Here is a 17587-nt window from a genome sequence, read left to right as displayed (position 1 = left end):
GAATAAAATGAAATGCCACTGTATATATGTGTGTATATATAGTGGCATTCAGATATACATGTAATCACAGAAAAATGTTGACTTTGGGTTACTTTTTGTAATCCGAAAATTGGAGATTTTTTTATCAGCGTAAACCAGGATCCCTGCTTATTACAGCTGAAATTTCTAGCCCATTTTCTAATATAGTAGTGCTCAGCCTTGCAGATCTGAAGGCTGGCTGAGTGGCACCAAGCCAGATCTAGGTGCCATCCAGTATGCCAACCTAGCGTCACACACCAGATCAAGTTGTGGACTGACCCAGCACATGATGCCATGTCATCTTGGCCACAGGACTTCCCATTGGTCTACAGGTTTGGTGGCCGGGCTTAGGGCCAGATGGCTTGGCCTCAGGGGGCTGGATTTGGCCTATGGGCTGGAGGTTGAGCACCTAATGGATTAACTCTAGAGAATCGTGGGAAAAAAATCCTGGACACAGACTGTAGCTTCATGTGGTTTTGAAAGCATGTGCTCTGCTCTTTCAGTCTCCAATGTATAAAAAGACATGTAAAAACTACATCTGCAATCCCTCATGTCTTCAGTGTGTTCCTGTAGCACTTCCTCTGGCCACTGCAAGATCTTAGGCCATTACTAAACTTGGAGTAGAGCTTGTTTTGGGAGTCAAGAGTCAGACGTGCACACAGTGACGTTTGTGCTTGGGGATCACTGACTCAGTGCTGGTAACATTGGCTTCTGCAAGGATGCTGGAGTTTGTGCAACGATCTTCCCATTTGATGTGGAGGATTTTCTGGAGGCATCTTTAATGGTACCTCTCCATGCCTTTGTGATGATGATCATAGGTAACCCATTTTCACATCTGTAGAGGTCTGCATTGTAGACCTGGGTTTTGGAATTGTGGAGTCTTTCTGGAGATTATAAAGCCATGCTGAATTTCCCAAAAGAGGTGCTTGTGCACTGGATCTCCTCATCAGTGTTAACTCTTTGAGAGAGGTAGTCAGGAGCTAAGGGAAGTGCTCCAGGGTCTTTCTCTCAAACTTTTTTTTTGGGGGGGGGGGGGGGCGGGGGCGAGGGAGGCACATTCATGGCCTGGGGTTAGTCTCCAGGTTGAGAAGGGCCCAAAGCTCAGGAGGCTTCTCTGAAAAGATCCCGCGCAGGCTGGAGCTTTTCCTCAGCTGTGTCTTCTTACCTGAGGTCATATATGGAGAAGGTCATATATCCTCATGGAAACCAGGCAACCTTGTCAGGTTATTATAGCTTGCATCGAGGCTCCACCTTGCTGAGGGGTCAGCACTGAAGTGAAACAAGGTGCACTCCCTCGCTCCGGGTGTGGGCTCACGGGGGTTGCACATAAAGGATGCCGCTGCAGTGCACGGGGGTGGGCGGTGGGCGGCAGTGGGCAGGCAGCAGTGCTTGGGCACACGGCTGTGGGGCAGCAGGGGGCGGCAGCTCCTTGGCCCCAAGCTGTGCCCGTCTCTGCCCCGAGGGACGCGGAGGCAGAGCGAAAGGACACAGAGGCCACGGCAGGCGGCTGCCCAAAAGGGAGCCATACAGAGGGGGAAAAAGAAAGCGCGGCTTGTTTCCGCCCGGTTTCGAACCGGGGACCTTTCGCGTGTTAGGCGAACGTGATAACCACTACACTACGGAAACCACCTTTTTGCTGGTCCTCTGCCGGTGCTGATGTCTGCATCTCCGAGGCTTATTGGTTATTTGCTGTGTGCGGCGTAGCTCACTTCCCCCCACACCCCCACTCCTCCGCACAAGACTTAGAGGGGCTGCGCACGTCACCAGGCCGAGAGAGCACCGGCCAGGAGCTGCACCGCGCTGCGTACAGCCTCGCCTTTATAAAGCGCGGGGGAAGGGCTCCGGGGTAGAAAAGGCGGGCAGAGAAGCAAAATATCACATTCGTCCCTGGGTGGGCTCGAACCACCAACCTTTCGGTTAACAGCCGAACGCGCTAACCGATTGCGCCACAGAGACGCGGCTGCGCAAGCCGGCGCCCCCGCCCTACTCAGGAGGCAGAGGCGGGGCAGCCGGAGCCGCCGGATCCTGGGAAGTCCCTTGCAGGAGGGCGCGGAGGAGCGGGGGGACCTCTGCGCTGGGCTCTTGCCAGCAAGAGAAAGCACGAGGGGCAGCCCAGAGGCCAGTGAGTGCATTTGGGATCCCTGCCTTTGGGGTTTGTTTTCTGCATCTCATCCAAGCACCCTTGAATGTAAAACAGCCCCTGGGGGCTGGAACCAACAGGAGGGATCGAGCCCTTCCCTGCAGCCGACAATGCAGAGACCTTGCGTGGGTGCGCCGGGATTTTGGGATAGAGGGTGCAGATGGTGTGGCAGCTCAGCACACCTGCAACACCCACTTTTCTCCCGTGAAAGACGCTTCAGTGCTATGCTGGGGGGCTACGTGTAACATCAACGCAAAAACAAGCGTGGGAGGAGCTGGCATTTTGAAAAGCACTGGGTGCATGTGGTGAGGTGCTATTGCATGTACAGCAACACCTCTCTCCAGGTAAAAATAAACTAGAGGCTTAACTACTATCACCTGGACAGGGGAGAAGAGATTGATGTCGTATATCTTGACTTCAAAAAAGCTTTTGATCTGGTATCCCATGATCACCTCTTGGCCAAACTGCCCATTTGTGGCCTTGGCTCCACCACGATCCGCTGGCTGGGAAACTGGCTCCGTGGCTGGACCCAGAGGGTTGTGATTGATGCCAGTCACTCATTGTGGTGCCCTGTGACCAGTGGGGTCCCTCAAGGCTCTGTCCTGGGACCCATCCTGTTCAACATCTTCATTAACGATGTGGACATTGGAGTCAGGAGTGGACTGGCCAAGTTCGCTGATGACACCAAACTTTGGGGCAAAGCATCCACGCCAGAAGATAGGCGGGTGATCCAGGCTGACCTGGACAAGCTCAGCAAATGGTTGGACGAGAACCTGATGGTGTTTAACACCGAAAAATGCAAGGTTCTCCACCTTGGGAGGAAAAACCTGCAGCACCCTTATAGGCTCGGCAGTGCTACGTTGGTTAGCACTACAGAAGAAAGAGACTTGGGGGTCATCATTGACCACAAGATGAACATGAGCCTCCAATGCGATGCTGCGGCTAGTAAAGCGACCAAAATGCTGGCGTGCATCCATAGATGCTTCTCGAGCAAATCCCGGGACGTCATTCTCCCCTTGTACTCGGCCTTGGTGAGCCCACAGCTGGAGTACTGCGTCCAGTTTTGGGCTCCACAATTCAAAAAGGATGTGGAGAAACTTGAGAGAGTCCAGAGGAGAGCCACGCGCATGATCAGAGGTCAGGAAAACAGATCTTACGATGACAGGCTGAGAGCCATGGGACTCTTTAGCCTGGAAAAGCGCAGGCTCAGGGGTGATCTGATGGCCACCTATAAGTTTATCAGGGGTGACCACCAGGATCTGGGGGAACATCTGTTCACCAGAGCGCCCCAAGGGATGATGAGGTCGAACGGTCACAAACTCCTGCAAGACCGTTTCAGGCTGGACATAAGGAAGAATTTCTTTACTGTCCGAGCCCCCAAGCTCTGGAACAGTCTGCCAGCAGAGTTGGTTCAAGCACCTACATTGAACACCTTCAAGAGTAAATTGGATGCTTATCTTGCTGGGATCCTATGACCCCAGCTGACTTCCTGCTGGACTAGATGATCTCCCGAGGTCCCTTCCAGCCCTAATGTCTATGAAATTTATGAAACTATGCTAGGGGCCTGGGGCTGTATTAGTTTGAGATGGAACCAAAACCAAATAGAAGGTCCTGGGAATTAATTCAAAACAAGCTGCAGGACTGTAAAATAGGAGCTTCATTACTAGGAGCAGCTACAGTCTATTTGCAATGCAAATAGGAGTCTGTCTGTGGTCCTGACCCAGATATTTTACTTCTGGAGAGAGGTAAGTGCTTAGCACTTCTCTTGGCTAGCTCTAGGTAGCTCTGTGCTCTACATGCATGTGTTTCAGATTGTGCTTCTTGGGTGCCTGGCCTTCCTGTGCACTTCCCCAATGTACTGCACAGGAAGGCCAGGCACCCTGACTTACTCACCTGAAAGCACCCAAGACCTTGTGCTTATGAGGGACTTTTTTTTAGCATAATATCTGCTGAGAGGGTAATACAGCAGTGCAGAGACAGAGTCTACCACTGTTATAACCAGCTTGGGACAGCTTTTTGGTACAGATGGTAGAGCAACTTAAATAGAGGAGGAACTTTTCTCAATTTGCTACATATAAATAGAGAGGAATTGGATGACATTTGAAAGTGTAAAACAACTTGGATGACAGTAATCTTGAAGTAATAGAGTTCATGATTTTAAGGAGAGGAAGGAAGGAAAACAACAGAATAAAATTACTAGACTTCAGAAAAGCAAACTAACAATCTCAGAGTAGTAGGCCAGATCCTATGAGAGGCAAGTCTAAAGAAAAAGGGAGTCCAGGAGAGCTAGTTCCATAAATGGCAATATTAAAGACACAAGAACATGCTTCACAGTCAGGGCGGCTAGGATCTGGAACCAACTTCCAAGGGAAGTGGTGCTGGCTCCTACCCTGGAGGTGTTTAAGAAGAGGCTGGATGCCTACCTGGCTGGAGTTATTTGAGCCCAGTTTTTCCCCTGCTCAGGCAGGGGGTCAGACGTAAAGATCTACAAGGTCCCTTCTGACCCTACTTCTATGATGCTATCCCAATGCAAAGGAAAGCTAGGAAGCAGTGAAAGAGATTGGAGTGGCTGAAAATTAGTTACTCAATAACTTGAAACTCCTAAATATTTTCAAGTCACTGAGTTCTAAAATTAGTTGAATCTTACAAATGTGGAAAATTGCCAGTATTAATAAGAAAGAGTACAAGCATATAAGGACAAAATTAGAAAGGGTAACATGTGCATTGGAGTTAGTCAGGGACATAAAAGTAGGGACCTACCAAATTCAGGGCAGCTGCTAACTGATTTTGTGGTTCAAGTGCAGCACCAGGTGCCACTTTCTCAATAGTGTGGTGCCATCCCCCCAGCATCTCTGATTGGCTAAGGGGCCCCAAAAGTCTCATCTCTCCCCAGAGATTGACAGATGGCCACCTGCCAGTCTCCAGGAAGGGACAGACCTCCTGTAGCCCCTCAGCCAATCAGATATGAGGGAGGCCGCTGCACCCTGCTGCAAAAATCTCCCCGCCCCTGTGCTTCAGGACTTTGTGCCATTTTCTGTTTTTGCAGTTCTCTTTCCCGGCCCGTACCCTGCCAGTTTCATGCCTTTTCACAGTCCTCAAACTTTTTGCGAGGACCAACTGAATTCATAGTTTTTGCAAAAATCACAAAATCACGAATTCAGTGGGTCCCTACATAGAGAAAAGAAAAAACATTCTATAAATAAGATAGAAATAAGAGGAAGACCTAGGTACGTGTAGGTTTATTACTGGATAGAGCAGGGATGCTAATAATAGATTATTTGGAAAAGACTGAGGTGTTTCATGCCATTTTTCCTGCTGGCTTCACAAAAAAGGCCAGCTATCAGATGTTAAGCACAGTTAGCAGCACAGATGGCAGGGTTTAAATCAACCTAGAGAAAGAAGGAAGAACACTTTAGAGATTACTTAAGTCAGATGTTTTCAGATCAGCAGTTCCAGATAAGATTCATTTTTATCAGCTGTGGTAATTACAAAGCTGTTGGCTATTATATTTGAGAACTCAAAGAGCTTGGATGAGGTCCCATAAGACTAGAAAAGGCCAAATATAATGTCTCTCTTTATAAAAGAGAAAAGGGAGAACCTGTGGAATTATAGATGGGTTGGTTAATTTTGAAACTTGAAAAAATACAGGTGCATATTATCAAATAAACTATTTATAGGCACCTAAGGGATAACAAGGTGATACCTTACAGCCAATGTGGATTTATTAAGAGCAACTTGTGCATATTCAAACTGATTTCCTTCTATAATAAAATGTCAGACTTAATGATTTGGAAAGAGCAGTGTAAGATGAAAGACTTGGTGGATGGGGTAGAGGAGAGCACTGAATGGTATATATCTCAACTTTATCAAGGCTTTTGAGACTTTCTTGTATATTATTCTCATAAGTCAGTAAAGGAAATTTGGATAATCGTGGTCAGAGACTAGTCATCAATGGCTTGATGTCAAACTGAGGGAAAGAAGCGAGGCTTCACTAAAGGTCTCCTTGAGGTCTGGTACTATTCAATATTTTCATTAATGACTGGGAAGACAGAAGCAAGTGTGCCCTTAGCAAATTTTAAAATGACCCCACATTAGAAGAAGTAGCAGACACTTTAAAGGGCAGAATTAGGGTTCAAAATGATGGTCATTTGGAAAAATCAGAAGTTCAGTGAGGACAAGTGCGAAATTCTCTACTTAGGAAGGAACAATACTCTTAAATACAAAATGAGGAAGAACTGATTAGGCCACAATATGGCAAAATATTATCTGGGGACTATAGTTTCATAGTTGGTAGAGTCGGAAGGGACCTGAGCAGATCATCAAGTCCAACCCCCTGCCATGGCAGGAAGGTACTGGGGTCAAACGATTTCAGCAAGGTGTTCATCTAGCCTCCTCTTAAAGACCCCCAGGGTAGGAGCCAGCACCACTTCTCTTGGAAGCTGGTTCCAGGTCCTAGCCGCCCTGACCGTGAAGTAGCGCCTCCTGCTGTGTAGTCTGAATCTACCCTCTGTCAGCTTGTGACCGTTATTCCTGGTCACTCCTGGTAGTGCTCGGGGGAACAGGGACTCCCCCAATGCCTGCTGGTCCCCTCTGACTAGTTTATAAATGGTCACTAGATCTCCCCTCAGGCTTCTCTTCTGAAGGCTGAACAGGTTCAGGTCCTGTAGCCTCTCCTCATAAGGCCTGCCCTGCTGCCCCCTGATCATGCGAGTGGCCCTCCTCTGGACCCTCTCCATGTTGTCCACATCCCTCCTAAAGTGCAGCGCCCAGAACTGGACACAGCACTCCAGCTGTGGCCTGACCAGTGTCGCGCAGAGGGGGAGGATCACCTCCTTGGACCTGCTGGAGATGCATCTGTGGATGCATGACAAGGTACGGTTGGCCTTCCTGACTGCCTCCCCACACTGCCGGCCCATGTTCATCTTGGCATCAATGATGACTCCAAGATCCTTTTCTGCCTCTGCACTGACGAAAAGGGAGTTCCCCAGCCTGTAGGTATGCTGCTGGTTCTTCCTCCCCAGGTGCATCACCTTGCACTTGTCAGTGTTGAATCCCATCCTGTTCTCATCCGCCCACCCCTGTAACCTGTCTAGGTCCGATTGCAGCCTATTCATCCCTTCTAGCGTGCCCACATCCCCCCACATCTTAGTGTTGTCTGCGAATTTGAACAGGGTGCTTTTTACCCCCTCATCCAAGTTGCTGATGAAGATGTTGAACAGTGCAGGCCTGAGGACCGAGCCCTGGGGGACCCCACTGCCCACATCCCTCCAGGTCGAAAATGACCCGTCCACCACCACTCTCTGGGTGCGGCCCTCCAGCCAGTTAGCGACCCGTTTGACTGTGTAGGTATCCCAGTCCTCTAGTTTTTTAATGAGAATGGGGTGAGAGACAGTGTCGAAGGTCTTCCTAAAGTCCAGAAAGACTACGTCCACTGCTACCCCTGCATCTAAAGATTTTGTGACTTGGTCATAGAAGGCCACCAGGTTGGTCTGACAGGACCTGCCTCTAATGAACCTGTGATGGTTGCCCCTAAACATAATCTCCCCTGCTGGCCCCTCGCGGTCATGCGCCAGGATAATTCTCTCAAAAAGCTTACCCAGGATCAACGTAAAACTAACTGGTGCTCCTTCCTCTTATAATGGACCATAAGCTGAATATAAGTCAAAGTATTATTGTTTCAAAAAAAGCTAATGCATACTGAAATATAACAACAGAAGTGTTATAGGCAAGTCATAGGAAGTAATTCTTCCATTCTAGTAAACACTGGTGAGGCCTCAGCACTGCACTGCACTACAAGACATACTAGTCTTGAAGAGAAGTCCAGAAGAGAGCAAAAGAGCAGATTAAAGGTGGAGGAAACATGACATATGAGGAAGACTGACAGAGGGGGTGGTGTTCAAATGCAAAGAAAATTGGTTATAAGGGAGACCAATAAAATGTACTCTGTCTAATGGGGCAGGACAAGTAATAATTGGCTTAAATTGCAACACGGAAGATTTAAGTTTAATATAAGGAAGAACTTTCTAAGTACAAGAATGGTGCTTAGCATCAGAACAGATTACCAGGAGTAGCTGTGAAATCCCTGTCATTGGAATTTTATAAGTCCAGGTAAGGCAAACATTTATCTGGAATGCTTAGACAGGGATGATCCTGCTTTGAGCAGAGGGCTGGACTTGACAATCTCCTATGGTACCTTCTAGCTCTTATTCTGTGTTTCCAGTCTTCATGTTGAGTATATGCCCTCGATCTGCAAGCACAACATTCAAAGATTTTGGTAGCACTTACGTACATATATTGTGCCTATACACTTTGATTCAGATCATCCCTAGTTTCTGAAAAGGATCTGATCCATGATTTTTAAGACAGAACAAAAGTCTTGCCCCTTTTGTGTGGCTGCATAAAAAAGAAGAAATAATGAATGTCCTTGTCTGAGATCTTAGATCTTAGGTACCCAGCATTACAGCAACTGTGCTTGCAAATTGGTGAGTGCATAGTTTAGTAATGCATAGTTTAACTGTTTGGGAAGTTAAAAAATGTAGGTACTTGAAAAAGTACATGGCCCAAAACATAATGAGCTGCATGTGTTTCCATATGAAATTAGTCAATGAGCTGCAGTACTCAGAAAAATAGAGAGAGGGCAGTAGGCATTAGGCTAGGTAGAGACTTTGCACATAACCTGTATATAAGTGATCCGAAACAGGACTAAACTTGTATCAAAACAGAAGTTCAAGACTGATTTAAAAGTGGACCCCGGTGTAAGATAGATCTGGCTGGATACAGTATTAGATTTAATTGGTTTAGGTTAGAACCATATCCAGAACCATAGCAAGAGGAGGGGCGGGCAGGGTGGCACGCTGGGTGACTGCCCTGGGTACCAAAACAAAGGGCCGCCAACAGGTGCTGCCCAACCTGGGGCAGGGCACAGGATGGAGGTGTGAGTGGCTCATTTGGAAGGCACGGGGATGAGGGAAGGGCAGCTCTCACCACTGCATGCACTCTTGAGCAAGCATGTGGCAGGGAGGGCATGTGCCCCCCAGATCTGTGCACAGGGCATGGGCAGGCTGTCTCTGTGGGCTTTGCCCCAGGTGCCAAACTTCATTGCTACGGCACTGAGCGTATTGAACTTCTGTCCCAGATCCCATAGCAAATCACCTTCATTTGCTGTCTTTTGGCATCCCACCAGGCACCCTCCCCAGGACAACGTGGTAGCTTTGATGGTGTGTGTCTGCTCCAGGTAAGTGCCAGGCCAGCTGGGCTAGGCTGTCTCAGACAGAAGCCAGAAAAGCCTCTGTCCCTTGTCTGAGCAGCTGTGGTGGTAGTGGTAGGCAGTGGGTTATGGGGAGGTGCTGGGATGGGTCTGTACAGCAGGGGGCTCTGTTCTCCCCCTCCCTGCAGCAGATCCCAGTGCAGCAGACAGCCCGGCTCTGAGCCACAGTTCCTGTCTGTGGCTGTTCACGGGTCTGGGAACTGGGGGTGAGGGGGTGAATGAAACCCTCCACTGTGTGGACCTGGCTCAGCACCCCTGACCCAAGCCAGGAAGCTGGGGGTGGGGGGTGCTGTATGGCAGGGGGGTCTGATTTTTTCTGCCATCCCTGGTTCCCAGCTTGAGGGACAGTCACAGCCAGGAACTGCAGCTCAGAGCTGTGTGGTTGTCAGGGAAATTGGGTGGAGCAGGGGGCAGCAGAGCTCCCTGCTACATGAACTCCCTTCCTTCCCCCTTGCTCCCCCATCCAGTGTGCTGGTTTGGGTCTGGGCCTGCACAGCGGGGTGCTTTGTCCTCCACTCTCCCCCTGCCAGATATTGCTGACAGCTGCCATGGCTCAGAGCTGTGCACCTGTCTGTTGTGCTGGGAACCAAAGGCAGGGTGTGGGGAAATGGCAACTCCAGACTGGAACCAGCATAGCTGGGAGGGCCTGTATGGCAGAGGGCTCCCTCCCTCCCTCTGACAGCCAACAGCTGGCAAGAGAGACAGGGGCTGGGGCTGCGCTGGCCAATCAGGCATGGCCGGCTGCTTGGCTAAGCCTGGAATCCTCAGTAGCTTGCAGTGAGCACCCCCAGCCTGCTGGCCTTGGCCAGTGCAGGCCACCTCTGTGCCCCTCTGCCCCTAAGGGTGAACATGAGTTCTGTTCACTCATGGACTAATCTAGGGTACTCAAAAAAAGCTGCAAAAGTTAATGCAAGTCCGCCTCAAGCTTTTTGAACCTCTTTACCTAGCCTTAGATTCTGGCACAGCAATCTTTAGAAATATGTCTCTAACAGGTAAGTGTTAGTAATAAGGAGGCAGTATTCAGTATATCACAGCTTAGCATCACATGTAATTGCATTGTCCTAGAAGTCATTTTCTCAAACAATGCATTTAAAGTAACAACAGAAACTCATGTGGAAATGTTTGGATCACTATATCATAAATAACCAATATGGAGTACAGAGTGCTCTTGGGTTGTCTGGCTGATTTTTTCAGTTTGTGCAGAATCTAAGCTTTCCATTAAAAAAAAAAAAAAATTCTAGCTCCTTCATGACTGCAGAGCAAATCCTACAAACATGGCCAGAATCTGCAGCCAGCCTGGAGGCGTGGCACAAAGGAGTGAACTCCCCTGCCCCTCTTAATCTCAGTGGAACAGCAGTTCTAAAGAGACCGATGGTGCTTCTGTCTCATCATTCCTATTAGCTGTGCTGATTACTTCAGGACCTGGAATATGCACTGGGATTTGATGGAGGCAAAACACCACCTGAAAAGAAAACAAAGCAAAACCCAATAAGGAACAGTGGAGACTCAGAAAGATAGGAAAGGGAGGGAGGAAAATAAAGGAAGGAAGATGGGGAAGGAAGGAAAACAAAGGAGAGAAGTAATGGAGACTGAATATGATCGTGTTTTCACATTGAGAGAACCTGTCTCTGAGGATACGGAACTGTGTAAACAACAACAAATATGAGTGCAGCTGCAATATGATGGTTACATTCCCTTCTAATTTCTGTGGAAATCTACCATTAGCACTGTAGGAGATATGGTATGAACTGAATGGAGTATGCAGTCTGAAATTTATATTGGAGTCCACAGACTGTGAACACCCTGATGGTGGTAACATCAGTAGCAATCCCTTAATTTGAGGATGATCTCTACCACTGCACATTAATGGGTCTTGAGGTGACTTAAAAGTCCAATCCTTGACCCATAGATCCACCTGCAGAAGTTGCAGGTCTTTCTGCAGGGGAGGGCAGGCCGCAGGCTGAGATACCCCTCCTTTCCCTTCCTCCACTCTCCTCTGCTGATGTAAAATGCTATACAAAATAAGGGAAAGAAAATGACAGTTGAAAGAAGAAAAACTCAATAAAATCATTTCCCATTTGTCTTTCTAAATAGTCTGAATGTTTTTTCCTGCTAATTGGGTAAAGGAAACCTTCTGTGAACAGTCTGCTTCTTAGAAATAAAGATGATTTCTTTTATGGAAAAAAAAGAAAATACAATCAACTTGAAATCTAGTTCATTTAAATCAAAGCAGTTTTGGGAGCTGTCCATAAGTTCCCCTGACAGTTGTTGAGGTTTTAAACCACATTTTTCATGTTTAATTTTTATTTTTTCCCCCTCTCTCCCCTGTTGCTAGGTAGTGAGTCACACCAACAACAGGAGAAATGAAGAACTTGATCTTGCCCACACCTTGCTCACTGTAGCTGTTCAATTGATTCCAAAACTATAACGAGTTTACATTCTTGATACTACCCCACACATTCAGTTGTTTCCTGAAGCAGAGCCTATCAGGGAAACAAAGAACTTGGGTGTGGTCTGTCACAACTTTCAAAAAGAGAGGCATTGTATCTCTCTAGTGTCCAATAGTCACAGGAATCTATTAGGTGTCACCTGTAACAGCAGTAGATTAAAAAAGATCAAGACATCTGCTTTTAAGTTGACAGAGTCCTGAACTGTGTTCTAGCAATCTTAGGAATCATGCTAAGAAAGGGCACTGAGGCGATATGCAACTTGGCTACCTGCCCCTCCCTGTCCAGAACTTCCCAGGTACAGAAGCTTTGTTACCAGAATTATCCTTTGGCTGCTGGATCCCCTGGATGAATCTATCCCTACATATTTTACTCGGTCCTTCAAACTTTAGTTTGTATTCTTCATCTTTGCTGTTCCTGTAGGGCCTGGGTTTTTTATTTTAACATAAGAAGGAAAAAACACTTTAAAAAAGGGGGGGTTAAAAGTGAAACAATTTATAGGAGCTCAGGGACCCATGAAATATTTTACAGAAGATAAGAGGTAACAAGCAAAATTCTATAAAAAAAAAAAAAATTAAAAAGGAAGAGAAAAGCAACTAAAAGAACCAAGCCATTACTTAACAGGGAAGGAGAGCAAATAATAGATGATGCAGAGAAGGCTGGAGTATTCAGTGTATTTGAAAAATAAAAACAAAGCAATTTGTGATTAAATTCTTAGTGAAATTAATGTAAGGGCATAAGAGCTCAGTCTGAATCAGGAAAAGGACAGGTTAAAGATTATTTAGATAAGTCAGGTGTATTGAAGTTAGCAGGATCTGATGAAATTCACCCCAGAGTATTTGAAGCAGTGGCTGAAGCAATCCCTGAACCATTAGTAATTATCTTTGAGAACTCATGGAAGACAGGGGAGAGCCTCAGAGGAATGGAAAAGGGCAAATGTAGTGCCAATGTTTACAAGAGGCAAAAAGGAAAATCCAATGAATAATAAACCAGTCAGTCTAACTTCAATTCCTGGAAAGTTTTTAGAAATTATTATCAAAAAAGCAAAAGAAAAAAATCAAATATCCTTTTATGACAGGGTAAGAGGGAATGAGGAAGCAGAAGGTGGGATATATCTTGAACTTAGTGGCTTTTGGCATTTTCCTACATGATCTTCGACAGAAACAGAAGGAAAGGAGACAAGACTGAGAAATCCATGATTCGATCCTCCTTCAACAGACTCATCTACAATACTTACTTTACGAGGAGTGATCATCCTTGACTGTATGAGATTGCCAAATGATGACATGATGTGATTAACAAACAAGAAAAACATGGTCTTGATTTGAATTACCATGACTGCTTTTAAAAAAAACAAAACACCACCTCTCAAAAAGTACTTATCAATGGTTTGTTGCCTAACTGGAATGGAATTTCAAATAGGAGGTCAGTTCTGGGCTGGTATATATTCAATATTTTCATTAGTAACTTGGATGATGATATAGGGCAGCTCAACCAGGTAGAACAGTTCCGTGGACTGAATTTGAACTGCTGGTCTTATGTTTGCAGCCTTGAAATAGACTGCAGAATCTTCTTCATAGTTTCCTCATAGCTTCAGTGAAGATATTTGGACTAGATGACTTCCTGGGCTAGGGACAGACATTCAAAAAGCTGGAGCCTGAATTTATTCAATCTTTGCAGGTTAGTCTAACATGCGTAGGTTAAACCAATTTGCAAGTGAATAGACATTCACTGTCAAGTCTGGAAATGCAGGCACATGCCTGCAGCGGCTCAGGCCAGAAGCCAGGGGTGCTAGCGCAGCCCTCGGCTGCAGAGAAGCTGTGCTGGTGGGGGTGTGGCCAGCCTGGGCAGTAGCCTGGAGTGAACTGGCCAGGGAGAGGGTTTAACTCCCTCCTCCCTGTCCCACCAGCATGGACCCAAACCCCAGTCTGCCTGGTGCTCCTCCCTTGCTGCTGCAGCGGCAGGGACGTGGCCAGATGCCAGCTGGCATAGCCCCATAGACAGAGGGGATAGAGAGGGGGTTTATTTCTTCCTCCATCCCTTCTGTCCCTGGGGGACTCCGGTGGGATCTGCTAGCCCCAACCACCAATTGCTCCCTGCATGCGGGCAAGCAGCAAGGTAAGCCCCACGCAAGGGGGAGGTTATTTCCCCTCACTTAAAGGGACCATGTCAGCTGGCCTCTGGCCATGCTCCCACCCCTGCCACTGGAGTGGCAAGGGGGAAGCGACCCTGATGGAGGCAGCACCCCTTCTCAGGGTGTCTGGGGAGTACAAGCCTCTTTCCAACAGGGGGGTTGTGCTGCAGGTGGGGGTGAGAGCGAGGGAGGGGGGTCAGAGCTGCCACGGACTGTGCAGGATGAGTGGCAGCACCAGGGCTTAGAGGGCTAGCCATAGCCCCACAAGTCTCCATCCAGCACCACTGCCACTCACCCCGCACAGTCCATGGCAGCTCTCCCCACCCTGCCCTGCCCCACCCCCACCCACAGTGTGGCCCCCCAACTGGGAAGAGGCTCAGCTCATGCTCCAGGACACCATGGCAGGGGATGCTGCTCCTATTAGAATCGCTCCCCCCTTGCCACTCCATGCAGCCTATGGCAGCTCTGACCCCTTCCCCCACTCCTGCCCCACCTGCAGTGCAGCTCCCCCCCCCCCACCAGGAAGAGGCTCACACTCCCCAGGCAACCATGTCAGTGCTTTGCCCCCCTCGCTGCTGTAGCAGCAGGGGTGGGGGTGAGGCCAGAGGCCAGCTGGTATGGGGGGGAAGGGGGCAGGGAGGGGGGGTTATCCCTACCCTCCAGTGTCTGGCAGAAGGGGCAGGAGGTGACCTATCCCACTGATTGCCCCGCACAGGAATTGATCAGTGGCGGTGGTTGTTAGGGCGGGCAGATTCTGCTGTGGTCCCCTGGGGATAGAGGGGGGAATAAACCCCCTCCCTGCCCCATCTGCTTCACGAAGCCATTTTGGCTCTCCTCTACCTGCCACTGCCTGTCTCCAGCTGTCCTGCCCACTCCAGCTAATGTCTAGGAAGTTCTGATTCAGAAGCTGTACCCCTAACTCCCATGCTCAGTAGCTACTGATGCACCTTTCCTCCAGCAATTTATCCAATCCCTTTTTGGATCCTATTAAGTAATACCTCTGAAAGATGCCTCTTCTTCCCTATAAAAGAGTAGCAACAGCTTCAGTTAAAAAGTAGCAATGCCAAAAATAATCATTTAAAAATTATGGTCATTATCAGAACATAAATGCCAAAAAAGTCACCGTCTTCCTTTAGAGATAGGGAATCAGATTCTGTATCTCCATTATGTTGGTGGTCCCAGAAAGACTTCCCCCAGTGTGACAGGTGGCTGTCTGGAGGTCAGTCACAATATCGGCTTGCCCACCTGTCTAGGGCAGTCTGCTCTGCCTCTCCTGCCATGCCTTTGATGTTTCCACAAAATAGGTGTTTATATGTGGGAGGCTGCCCATTTGGTTTCCCTGATGCCAAGGGCAAAATATACAGCTCCAAACCTTCCCTTACACTGTGTCCCATGCTTCACAGATAGGTTCCAAAATCACTTCCAACTTCCCTGCCCCCTTATCTGGGCCATGCTCAGCCTCTGGCCCAGTCTTGGCCTCAGGTGTCCTCAGACATACCTTGGCTGCTCCACACCCATCACTAAGGCCACAACTGTGCCCTCTCACTGGGTTCCTGGGCCTTACACCTCTTGGGCCTCTGGCTCTACTCAGTGGGCCTGGGCCCTGTGCTTTTCTGTCAGGCTGTTCTCCTTTAGCCTTTCCCCTTCATGAGGTATCCACAAGGCAGCAGGGCCTGAGGCTTCACAGTGCCCCATCTTCGCACCAATGACACGGCTCGGAGCACCCCCAGCCAGGTCATGAGGCACTACAGGGAGTTGGGAGTGGGGCTTAGGGGTCTGGGAGCTCAGGTGGTGTTTTTGTCGATCCTCCCAGTCTCAGGCTACGGGCTGAGGAGGGAGAGGAGGATCCACGCGGTGAACCAAAGACTGCGGCGCTGGTGTTATCAGGAAGGCTTTGGCTTCTATGACCACAGCCCGCTCTTTGGAGAGAGAGGCAGCGAGCTGCTGGGAAGAGATGGCCTCCACCTCTCTCCCCTGGGGAGGAGGCTCTTCTCAGCCAGGCTGGCTGACCTGCTCCACCGGGCTTTAAACTAAGCCCACTGGGGGATGGGGGGACTACTGCCCCTGCTGGCCCACTGAACGGCCCATGCAAAGCCAGCGGACCAAGGCACTTAAGGGGGCACTTAAGGGAGCCCACCCCTGCCCCAGCCCTGGCACAATCTGTGGGCAAGGCACGAGCCCCCAAGGGCACACTTGCCTGCCTGTACACTAATGCCAGGAGCCTGGGCAACAAGCAGGACGAGCTCATCCTCCTGCTCAGTGCAAAGAAATGTGATGTCATTGGGATAACGGAGACCTGGTGGGACTCCACCCATGACTGGACCACGGGTATAGAGGGCTATACCCTGTACAGGAGGGATCGTGTTGACAAAAGGGGCGGGGGTGTAGCTCTCTATGTGAAGGAAAGCTACATGTCCCTGCAAGCTGATGTTGGCGACCGGCATGGACAGCTAGAAACCCTCTGGGTAAAAATTCGTGGGGAATTCAGCACAGGGGACACAACAGTGGGAGTCTACTACAGACCTCCCACTCAAAGTCCTGAGCTTGACCAGGAGTTCGCCCGGGAACTGACTGAGGCTGCTTGCTCCAGGACCTTGGTTGTCATGGGTGACTTCAATTACCCGGACATCTTGTGGGAAGATCACTCAGCTAAATCTGAGCGGGCGCAAAGCTTTCTCTCGTGTGTGGATGACCTCTACCTGACTCAAGAAGTCTATGGGCCAACGAGAGGCAAAGTGCTGCTTGACCTGGTACTGGCTATGGGGGATGACCTAATCGGCGACCTAGTGATCGCTGTCACCCAGCTTCCCATCGACCACGAGCTGATCACCTTCACCATCCACCGTAAAGCTGGCAAGTCAGGCAGCAACACAGAAGTCCTTGACTTCAGAAAAGCCAACTTTGACAAGCACAAGAGGCTTGTCGGTCAGGCCCTTAGGGACCATGACCCCAGGGAGATGGAAGTTCAAGAAGAGTGGTTGCTTCTCAAGGAAGCGATCCTCAATGCACAAGCTAAATCTATTCCAACACAGAGGAAAGGCAGCAAGAAGGCACAGCAGCCCTCCTGGCTCTCCAGGGACCCAGCGGACCTCCTGCCGCTAAAAAGGAAAGCCTACAAAGGATGGAGGACGGGATTCACCTCCAAGGAGAATTATTCTGCACTAGTCCAGTCCTGCAGGAAGCAAACCAGGAAAGCCAAGGCTGCAACTGAACTCCAACTAGCTTCAAGCATCAAGGACAACAAAAAGTCCTTTTTCAGATATGTAGGGAGCCAGAGGAAAAGCAAGGGCAACGTTGGACCCCTGCTAAACCAGATGGGGCAACTGACAACTGACGCGCAGGAAAAAGCCAACCTATTAAATAGGTACTTTGAATCAGTCTTTCATCAGTCCATTGGGACGCCCATGCCTGCTATGGGACAGGGAGATCCGGGTGATGGGGATCCCCAACCCTCCATAAATGCTGACCTCGTGAAGGAACACCTTGAGAAGCTGGATACCTTCAAGTCAGCCGGCCCTGACAATCTGCACCCCAGGGTACTCAAGGAGCTGGCGAGCGTCATAGCCCAGCCCCTGGCACGG

At 49.0% G+C, this 17587-nt stretch overlaps 1 long non-coding RNA gene and 2 other non-coding genes across 3 annotated transcripts in view; 1 reads left to right on the top strand and 2 right to left on the bottom strand.

The window, feature by feature from the left end:
• Nucleotides 1-1571: 1571 nt before the first annotated feature.
• TRNAV-AAC (transfer RNA valine (anticodon AAC)) lies at nucleotides 1572-1644 on the bottom strand. The gene has a single exon. It is a non-coding gene; the product is annotated as a tRNA-Val (tRNA).
• Nucleotides 1645-1900: 256 nt separating this feature from the next.
• TRNAN-GUU (transfer RNA asparagine (anticodon GUU)) lies at nucleotides 1901-1974 on the bottom strand. The gene has a single exon. It is a non-coding gene; the product is annotated as a tRNA-Asn (tRNA).
• A 48-nt stretch (nucleotides 1975-2022) lies between these two features.
• LOC149875113 (uncharacterized) overlaps nucleotides 2023-17587 on the top strand; it is a 30453-nt gene continuing 14888 nt past the window's right edge. Inside the window, exons 1-2 of the long non-coding RNA XR_016439218.1 lie at nucleotides 2023-2140; nucleotides 9342-9392. This is a non-coding gene — a long non-coding RNA (uncharacterized LOC149875113). The remainder of the gene's footprint in view (nucleotides 2141-9341; nucleotides 9393-17587) is intronic.

The sequence above is a fragment of the Crocodylus siamensis genome, chromosome 1, assembly GCF_052110815.1.
Source record: "Crocodylus siamensis isolate JL-2025a chromosome 1, ASM5211081v1, whole genome shotgun sequence".
Taxonomy (NCBI): domain Eukaryota; kingdom Metazoa; phylum Chordata; order Crocodylia; family Crocodylidae; genus Crocodylus; species Crocodylus siamensis.
The sequence above is the reverse complement of the archived record's forward strand: the minus strand, read 5'-3'. Positions and strand labels throughout refer to the sequence as shown.